Source organism: Mirounga angustirostris, unplaced genomic scaffold, assembly GCF_029215605.1.
Source record: "Mirounga angustirostris isolate CCGP_5_RB_7025 unplaced genomic scaffold, mMirAng1.0.hap1 SCAF_7, whole genome shotgun sequence".
Taxonomy (NCBI): domain Eukaryota; kingdom Metazoa; phylum Chordata; class Mammalia; order Carnivora; family Phocidae; genus Mirounga; species Mirounga angustirostris.
The window spans coordinates 80,626,893-80,636,773 of record NW_026991715.1 but is presented as its reverse complement, the minus strand read 5'-3'; the positions used below and the strand labels follow the sequence as shown (position 1 = coordinate 80,636,773).

Below are 9,881 nucleotides of genomic sequence, written 5' to 3'. Positions count from 1 at the left end.
TGTTTGTTACCTATGACTTTTTTAGAAGACTCTACTTCCTAGGACTCCAAATGTGATGCCATATCATGATGTCTACCCATAGGGTTGCAAAAATGCCTCATCACTTACAAAAGCATTCTGATTCATTCAGTAACCAAGTGAACCAAGTTATAGAAACGTGAAGTGAAAATATTTGGTTCCAAATTCTTGAGTTATCAGATCAATATTACTGGTTTTCATCCCACCCAACAAAAAGCACATGCACTTTTTAAGTGAAGAGTTCCAAGCACATCCTTAGGATATTTAATTTCTATTATGCTTTTTTTTTTCTTTTTTTCCCCACAAAAGTTAAACTCATCTTTACTTCCTGGAAAAAGTAGTCTGTGTAGTTGTTCTCATCATCCGTGTGGGAGCCTCTATCTGGAAGGCTAAGCATTTATTGACTTCAAAGACGGTGGCAACAACCAGACAGAGCATATAAACCACCATTTCTCACCACAGATGCTTTGTGTTAGAGGATAGGAGCTGTGCTTAGAACAAATGCCAGAGGCACTGAAGTACCAATTACTAACTATTTAAGGACAATGCCATCTCCAGAATGGAATAAGGCTCACAATTATGAAAAAAAGTTGATTCTGTCGCAATAGTTAAGTACTTCCACACTCTCTCTAGCAAGCCTTTATAATCTGCATTAATCACAAGTTTTTTGGGGGATTCTTGTCTAGGGATAAGCTTAAACCATTAATTAAGTCACTGCATGTGTGATGCTGGAGTTGTTCTCTCCTTGTTTATAATACATACTTGTCTACTGGTCTGAATGAGGAGAATGGGACACAGATGCCCAAGCTGCCTGCCTCTGAAAAACCCAGACTGTGGGGTGCTGCCTTGTTAGGGGCTGAATTGTGTCTCCCCAACTCCAACTTCATATCTTGAAGTCCTAACCCCCAGGACCTCAGAGTGTGACTATCTTTGGAGACAGAGTCCTTAAAGAGGTAATTAAGTTAAAATAGGACTGACAGGGCAGGACCTTATCCAATCTGACTGATGTCTTTATAAGAAGAGGACATTTGGACACACAAAGAAAAGTCTGAGCTCCAGGGATGCCAGAGCATGAAGAAGAGACCAGGTGAGGACACAATGAGGTGGCCATCTACAAGTCAAGGACAGAGGCCTCAAAGAAACTAAACCTGCTGATACCTTGATATTAGAATAACAGCCTCCAAAGCTGTGAGAAAATAAATTTATACCTGTTAAGCCACCCAGACTGTAGTATTTTGTTATGGCAGCCCTAGGAGACTAATATGCTCCTCCCTGAGAGGATTCTTCAAGATGACCTGTTCACAAATTTAATTGTATGTGACCCCAACTTAGTCTGTTTTTTATACTAGATATGGAGAGAAACCTTAAGAGATGTTCCCACAACACAGGGCTCTCATTTCCTCAGGGTATCAACTGACTGGGACAAATAGCAGCTACCTTCTTTATATGAGAGAGACATTTCTCGATTTCACACAGTCCTCCATATTACCTACTGTCATATACCCAATTGTTGCATGCATTTATAATGTCTATCTGACCTCTGTAAGCATCCAAGCCCCTGGGATGGTTTGCTCAGAAATAGGCTGCAGAAGTCACAGTGTTTCTATCAATGTGCAGAGACATTGATCAGGCATACCAGGGAGACCAGGCTAAAACAGGCCCATTAAAAGCATTTCCTCTAAAGCCAGTTGACATTGATTTTTTTTGGATACACCTCTGAGGACATAACAGAGTCACAGAATCAAAAAGCAGTACTCTGGCCATTGCTATCACAAAAGTAGAGTTACCTTGTATACATACCAGCGAACAAAAAGTGAGGCTATCCTTTCCTTTTTTTATCATCTAAGGGGCGCCTGGGTGGCTCAGTCAGTAGAGTGTCCAACTCTTGATTTTGGCTTGGGTTGTGATCTTGGGGTAGTGAGATTGGGCCCCAGGTGAGGCTCCGTGCTGAGTGTGGAGCCTGCTTGGGATTCTCTCTCTCTCTCCCTCTGCCCCTCCCCACACCCTCATTCTTTATCTTTCTCTCTCTCTCTCTCAAAAAAAAAAAAAATATATATATATATACATATATATACAAATGTATATATATATACACACATATATATGCAAATGTATATATATATATACATATATATATATGGTTATTATGTGTCCAAAGGGAGATACTATGGTTTAGTATGAATCAGGGATTTGAATTGTTGCAGGACTTTTTAGTCAAGAATTGAAAAGATTAATTTTGTCCCAGATAAGTTTGGTCAAAAGGTTGTTCTTTGCCAGCTTGTGATGCCATCCAGCAACACTTTAGTTAGTCCTCAGCTCATTTATAGATGGTGGGAATAATCACTAGTGCCTCCAGAGATACTCTGTGAGACCCACCTACTCTCATGGTCAAGGAGAATCCCCAGAGAAAGCCCAGATTGTGCTAGGGATGCACAGAACAGAGGCAGGAATCTCTCCGCCTGTCTCTCCCTAGCCCTATCCTTCTCCCTCGCATTCATTCCTTCCCTCCTCCTAAAGCAGACTGAAAAGATATTTGGCGGGAGGGGTTCCCCAGCAACCAGAGTTCAAGGGCAGCTGCTTTGGGAGGAGGCTCAGGACTTCCTCAGAACTCACCACGGAATCTCACTGGCACAGGCATTGCTTAGCAATAAAGACTTCAAAGAAAAGAGCCAGCATCTCAGTACTGACCTGTGCTTCCCCATAAACTAAGGATGCCAAAGGTTCATTTGTTCAAATGGCCAAATATTAATCCAGTGGCCTGCCTGGACAGAAGCTAAACCTCACTTCCAAGAACCCACACAATAGCCTCTTCCACATATATCCACTCACCACCATTCTCACACACAACCACCAACCACACACACACACAGTCACTACTCAAAACACACACACCAACAGATACCATCCACACATAACACTAATCAACACACACACACACAAACACATACATCGCAAGAGGCACATTACAAAAACCCATTGCAAAAATGCAGCTCTCATAAATGAGTCAAAAGGAATGTGAAAAACAAGAAGCATCGACAAAATCATCTCAATTCTGTTCTTTCTGTTTCAGAATCTCCACCTCTGATTTACGCTAACCCAGACTTTAACATTGACTTCTGAAGGGAAATGTCTAGTACCTTTGATAACCATTTCTTCCATCTTTCCCCTACTTTCCGGCCTGATATTTCCTGAATCTAAGTCCATTTAGGCAGGAGGATCTGTTGTAGTAGTCTTTGCTCATGAAATAAAGGCAGAGCGTACATTGTCACTAAGTAGATCACATTCTCTCACCGTGCCTGCCCTCTTGCCCAAAAGCAATGAAAGCTTCTTTACTAATGGAATAATTCAGTGGAAGGTAATCAAGCCACTTTGGAAGGGCCTGTATTATGTGCACTATGGGAAGTGGGGGGAGGGGGTGTTTATAGTGTTTTCAGAAAAAAAAAAATTATACATATGCCCTCATCTAATTTGTAAAGAGATTATCCAAAAGCAGTCCATTTATGATTATACTAAGCCTAATGTGCTAGCAGATGACTGTGAGCCCCCTTTTCCCCTTCTGCTCAAACTCATTCTCTGTTTTACTGCTCATTACCTTTCTTCATCAATGTGTAAGACAGAAAGGTCATGGTGATATGTATGTCAATCCCTTTTGTTTTATCTTTGTAGCTCTGCAAAAAAAATTTCCAAGAGGAATAAGCTGGAACACATATGAGACATAAGGATCACCTGAGGAGTTTTATTAACCCTGTGCTCTTTGCCCCCCAATTTGTACAGCTAATGTACTTGGTTGTATAAACCTCCGCATGAGATAAATGTGCCTTATGTCTCCATCCTTGGCTCAGTATAAGAAATGCTCCAACAGCAACTTGGCAAATGAAAGTAATCAATAAAAGCCACTACGAAGGTCTTGTTAACCCAAACTATGATCTGTTCCATAGTCTTCTGTCAAGTTCTAAGTCATCCACACCAAAGTTCTCAAAGCACAATGTCTCTGGTAGGATTTGACATAAAAGAGAAGTGCATGGGAGAAAGGGGAACCCTCCTACACTGTTGGTGGGAATGCAAGCTGGTGCAGCCATTCTGGAAAACAGTATGGAAGTTCCTCAAAAAGTTGAAAATAGAGCTACCCTACAACCCAGCAATTGCACTACTGGGTATTTACCCTAAAGATACAAATGTAGTGATCTGAAGGGGCATGTGCACCCCAATGTTTATAGCACCAATGTCCACAATAGCCAAACTATGGAAAGAGTGCAGATGTCCATAAACAGATAAATGGATAAAGAAGATGTGGTATATATATACAATGGAATATTATGCAGCCATCAAAAAATGAAATCTTGCCATTTGCAACGATGTGAATAGAACTAGAGGGTATTATGCTAAATGAAATAAGTCAATCAGAGAAAGACAAGTGTCATATGATCTCACTGATATATGGAATTTGAGAAACAAGGCAGAGGATCTTAGGGGAAGGGAGGGGAAAATGAAACAAGATGAAATCAGAGAGGGAGACAAACCATAAGAGACTCAATCTCAGGAAACAAACTGAGGGTTGCTGGAGTTGATGGGGGTGGGAGGGATGGGGTGGCTGGGTGATGGACATTGGGGAGGGTATGTGCTATGGTGAGTGCTGTGAATTGCGTAAGACTGATGAATCACAGACCTGTATCCCTGAGACAAATAATACATTATATGTTTAAAAAAAGAGAGAGAGAGAAGTGCATGTCTGACTCCATAATGCCATAATTACACATAAAACTGTTGTCAGTCTGGCCACTGATAAACTCTATCTGACATAAAGAAAGCCACCTGAATTTTATGAATTTCAGTAAATGCAACTATAATAGATTCATTGCCCAACTTCAGCATGGCGTGAATGAGAGTTGTACATATGGGATTTTCAAACTGTTCAAGGAGAATTTTAACATTCCAGTGTTTGAGAGTGATTAATGATCAATTAATGACTAATACAATCAGTACAATTAATTAATGATTCATACAATCAGTAGTATATTACACATTGTATAAATAGACAGGCTGAAGGGTATTAATGTTAATTGAGGATACTTTGTGCTTACATACATAGACATTTCATTGTTAGGTGCATAATCAATTGAGCTGTATTTTATAGAGTGTATTAATTGCCAATTATTGTCAATGACACTTATTCCATTGTTCAAATATAAAGCATTCAAACTAATCCCTGCAGAATTTCTCAAGGCTCTGCTCTTTGTTTCAATAAATATTTGCCTTCTCTATAGTGTAATACTTTGGAAATTATCTCAAGCTTGATCAAGAATATTGACTCTAATTCACCTACAACCTAAAAAAACCAAAATGTTAGTATTTTCTTGATTTTGTAAGGCCACTATATTATCACTCATTTATGAGTAATTGTTGCGTGTGGTATAATGACTTCACTCTAAATGGCATGGGAAAAACAGCTTTTTTTTTTTTCTGTCTTCAGAGATCATCAGAAGTCAAAATGTACAATGGTTGGGGAGTTCAGGATTTAGGAATATGTGGAAGGGAGCTTGCTATCTCAGGCTTTTTCTAAGAATGTATTCTGATTCTGATGATTCTAGCTAAACTTGGATAAGGAAAGTTAGAAAACACTAATGAATAGATTTACTTCATGCACTAGGTCAATGTCTGAAATTAGGTTTTCATCCACTCAAAGTAATGATTTAATGTGTATTAATAGCCACTGGTTAGATTTATCAAGAATTAATGCTAATGAACCAGCAAGCAGTTCTATACAAACAAAAAAGCCAGCACTCATATCTTGCAGTATAGAATCCCACTGGTAATAATTTATTAATGAGAAAAATAATAAAAACAACTAACATTAGTTGAACTCTTTCTAAGTCCCAGACACTATTCTAAGTGGATTATCTCATTGAATCCTCAAAAACAACTCCATGTTGTAAAATTGAGACATATAGGGGTTCAGTAGCATGTCCAAGGTCACAGTTGTTCAGGGGCCTAACTAAAATATTCTCACTCCAGATCCCCTATTTTAAACTAGCGTGTTATATAGCCTGTAAACTGAATTATAAATCACATCTCTACATAGCTATGCCTGAAACTGTTTTATATCAGCTCCATAAGGACAAATTCTCATGCTGCTGTTAGTTTTCCTTCCTTCCGCTCTTCAACATTCACAGAGCATGGATGATATGCAATCACATTCTGACTTTCCTAACTCTTTTCACACCCGGAGCACAATTCTTTATTTTACAGTGTGAATTAGAAAACAGCAACATATACAAGGCTGCATAGGATCAGGGTGCAAAACAAAGTATCACCTCACAGAAGCCACATCAACTTGGGAATTAAGGTTAACTAATTCTGACTGGGTCAGAAAAATAGAAAGGAAATGGAGTCAGGATGTTTATAGTCTTACTTTCTTCCCCTTGGATGACTCATGTCACCTCAACCTCACTCAGATATAACCTGTGCATACCCCAGTCTATTCATCACCCTGTGCCCACCACTAAACCTTTTTCAATGAAAGGACACTTCTCCCTCAAAACCACCAAACCATTCTTTGCCATCAATTTCAAATCTCTCCAAGTGTCATTCTCCCCGTAAATCCACTCAAAATCGATCACTGAAAAGCTATAGCCCAGCTATTCCTCATCCTGGATGTTGACGTTCAATGGCTACTTGTTCCAAATTCTAACCAATTTGGTTAGAATTATAAAATTATTATATCCACCTACATAGATACCCCTCAAATGCACATATCCTCAGATTTATGTTTGTTACAAATACTGTCTTTATTAGATTTACATATGGTCCAATATCTTTCAAAAGTATCTTCTCATTCAATACCTACAAAACCATATTACTACAATATGAGGGTGGGAATCGTCAAAATTTGTTAGTATAAAGAAATCCTCATAATAAATATATTTGACACCTTTGATTGAGAAGCACATAGACTAACTTATGAGTTAAATTTGTTGATTATTTTAAAATATGGTAGTCCCCACACCCCTTAACCACGAGGGATACATTTCAAAATACCCAGTAGTGTTGAAGATAGTGTTGAAATGAAGATAGTACCTTACCCTATATATACTACATTTTTTCTTATACATACATATGATAAAGTATAATCTGATAAACCTGATAAATTTATAAATCAGGCATAGTAAGAGATTAATAATAATAAAATAGAACAATTACAACAATATACTGTAATAAAATTACATGAATGTGGTCTCTCTCAAATATCTTATGGTTGCCTTATAAATACACAGAACACCTTTTGGATCCCTGAGCAGCACCACGGCGGTCGGCAAGAACAAGCGCCTTACGAAAGGCGGCAAAAAGGGAGCCAAGAAGAAAGTGGTTGATCCATTTTCTAAGAAAGATTGGTATGATGTGAAAGCACCAGCTATGTTCAACATAAGAAATATTGGAAAAACATTAGTCACAAGAACTCAAGGAACCAAAATCACATTTGATGGCCTCAAGGGTCGTGTTTTTGAAGTGAGCCTTGCTGATCTGCAGAATGATGAAGCTGCGTTTAGAAAATTCAAGCTAATTACTGAGGATGTTCAGGGCAAAAACTGCCTAATTTCCAAGGCATGGATCTTACCCGTGACAAAATGTGCTCCATGGTCAAAAAATGGCAAACCATGATTGAAGCTTGTGTTGATGTCAAGACTACCGATGGTTATTTGCTTCATCTGTTTTGTGTTGGTTTTACTAAAAAACGTAATAATCAGATTTGGAAGACGTCTTATGCTCAGCACCAACAGGTCCGTCAAATTCGGAAAAAGATGATGGAAATCATGACCCAAGAGGAGCAAACAAATGACTTGAAAGAAGTGGTCAATAAATTGATTCCAGACAGCATCGGAAAAGATATAGAAAGGCTTATCAGTCTATTTATCCACTCTATGATGTCTTCATTAGAAAAGTAAAAATGATGAAGAAGCCCAAGTTTGAATTGGGAAAGCTCATGGAGCTCCAAGGTGAAGGTAGTAGTTCTGGAAAAGCTACTGGGGATGAGACCGGTGCTAAAGTTGAACAAGCTGATGGATATGAGCCATCAGTCCAAGAATCTGTTTAAAATTCAGACATTTAATGGTGACAAATAAAAAATCTTATTTGTGATGTTTAAAATAAATACATACATACATACATACATACATACACAGAACAAACTGATGGTTGCCAGAGGGAAGGCAGGGGAGTTGGAGAATGGACGAAATGGGTAAAGGGCAGTGAAAGGTACAGGCTTCCAGTCGTAGAATGAACAAGTCATGGGAATAAAAGGCACAGCATAGGGAATATGGTCAATAACACCATAATAATGTTGTCTGGTGACAAATGGTAGCTACACTTGTGAGCACAGCATAACGTATGGAGAAGTTGAATCACTATGTTGTACACCTGAAACTAATGTTATATTGTGTATCAGCTATACTCAAAAATTTTTTTAAATATTTTATTATCCTGTGTTCATGCTTCTTCTTGTGATGATGTGAGATGATAAAATATCTATGTGATGAAATGAAGGTGAATGATGTAGGCTTGCCATGTCTCCTTAGGCTACTATTGACCTGACAATTCATCAGAAAAAGAATCATCTGCTTCCTGATTGCAGATGCTGAAGGTAACCTGAAACTGCAGAAAGGGAAGCCACAGATGGGGTTGGCGGGAAGGGGGGGGTTGTCTATGGTATTTCACATATGTAATGTTACTTATTCAAAAATTCCATTCTTTGACAAAAACTACATTTCAAGCTTGCTTATTTATGCTAGATCTCCAACCTCTTTGGAAACACGAGTCCATTGATCCTTCTAGTGTCCATCCATCAGCAGCACATTAGGATCTCTCTCTTTTCTTCACATATCCAGCTTAGGTTTCAGGGTCCCTTATTACAGAAAAATCCCCGTTGACATTTGGAACTCTTTTGCTCTGCTGTCTTTATATCTCACTGGTGTGGCAACATCCCACCTCCGGATGAACCCAACTATTTTCTTTCTCCGTTCCTGCCATGAGTGGCTGAGCACTGCTAGAGGAAGTCCACCACCAGGGCAAACTAACATCACTATGAACTAATAGGACCGACCTCAGAAAGGTGGTCACCCCTATCTGACCTCCCTAATGATGTTTCTCAAACCACCTCATTTGAAATCTCTAAAATGACTACTTACAGGCTCCTGGCTGGCTCCACTGGTAGAGCATGTGACTCTTGGTCTCAGGGTTATCATTTCAGGCCCCACATTGGTTAAAGAAATACTTAAAAATAAAATCTTTTTTTAAAAAATAAAAAATAAATAAAATAAAATGACTACTTAAAATGCCCTCATTTTTCCTCAAACCTCCAACTTTCCCATTCTCAATTTTCCTCCCTCTTTCCTCCAAGAAATGATGTATCCTTCTACTTCACAGAAGAAATGGAGACTGTCTCGCTCAACATGTCGACTTCTGCACACTTCCCATTCACCTTGTAGCAAAGAGAAACTTCGCCTCTCCTCTTTGAGAACCAACTCTCCTCCTCGGTTTTTATTTATTATCCTAAAAAGATATTCCTTCAGGATTATGATAGCATTGAATTTCACCTACTCTGAGCTTCACAGGAAATTTATATAATTGACTTTTTCTTATCCTTCTTGTATTTTCAAATCTTATATACACACACACAATCTGAATCCATCTTTCCCCGTGGACTTTATCCAGAGTCAAATCCCTGGCAATCAATTAATCAATCAATAGCCTCCATTGGCCCTTCTATCACAGTTTAGATACCATTTCTTTTTTTTTTTTTAAGATTTTATTTATTTATTGGAGAGATAGAGGAAGAGAGAGCAAGCAGGGGAAGGAGCAGAGGGAGAGGG

General features: G+C 38.7%; 1 pseudogene; it reads left to right on the top strand.

Annotated features, from left to right (window-relative positions):
• The first annotated feature begins 1,079 nt into the window (after positions 1–1,079).
• LOC123841166 (small ribosomal subunit protein eS1-like) lies at positions 1,080–8,164 on the top strand (annotated as a pseudogene).
• The last annotated feature ends 1,717 nt before the right edge of the window (positions 8,165–9,881 follow it).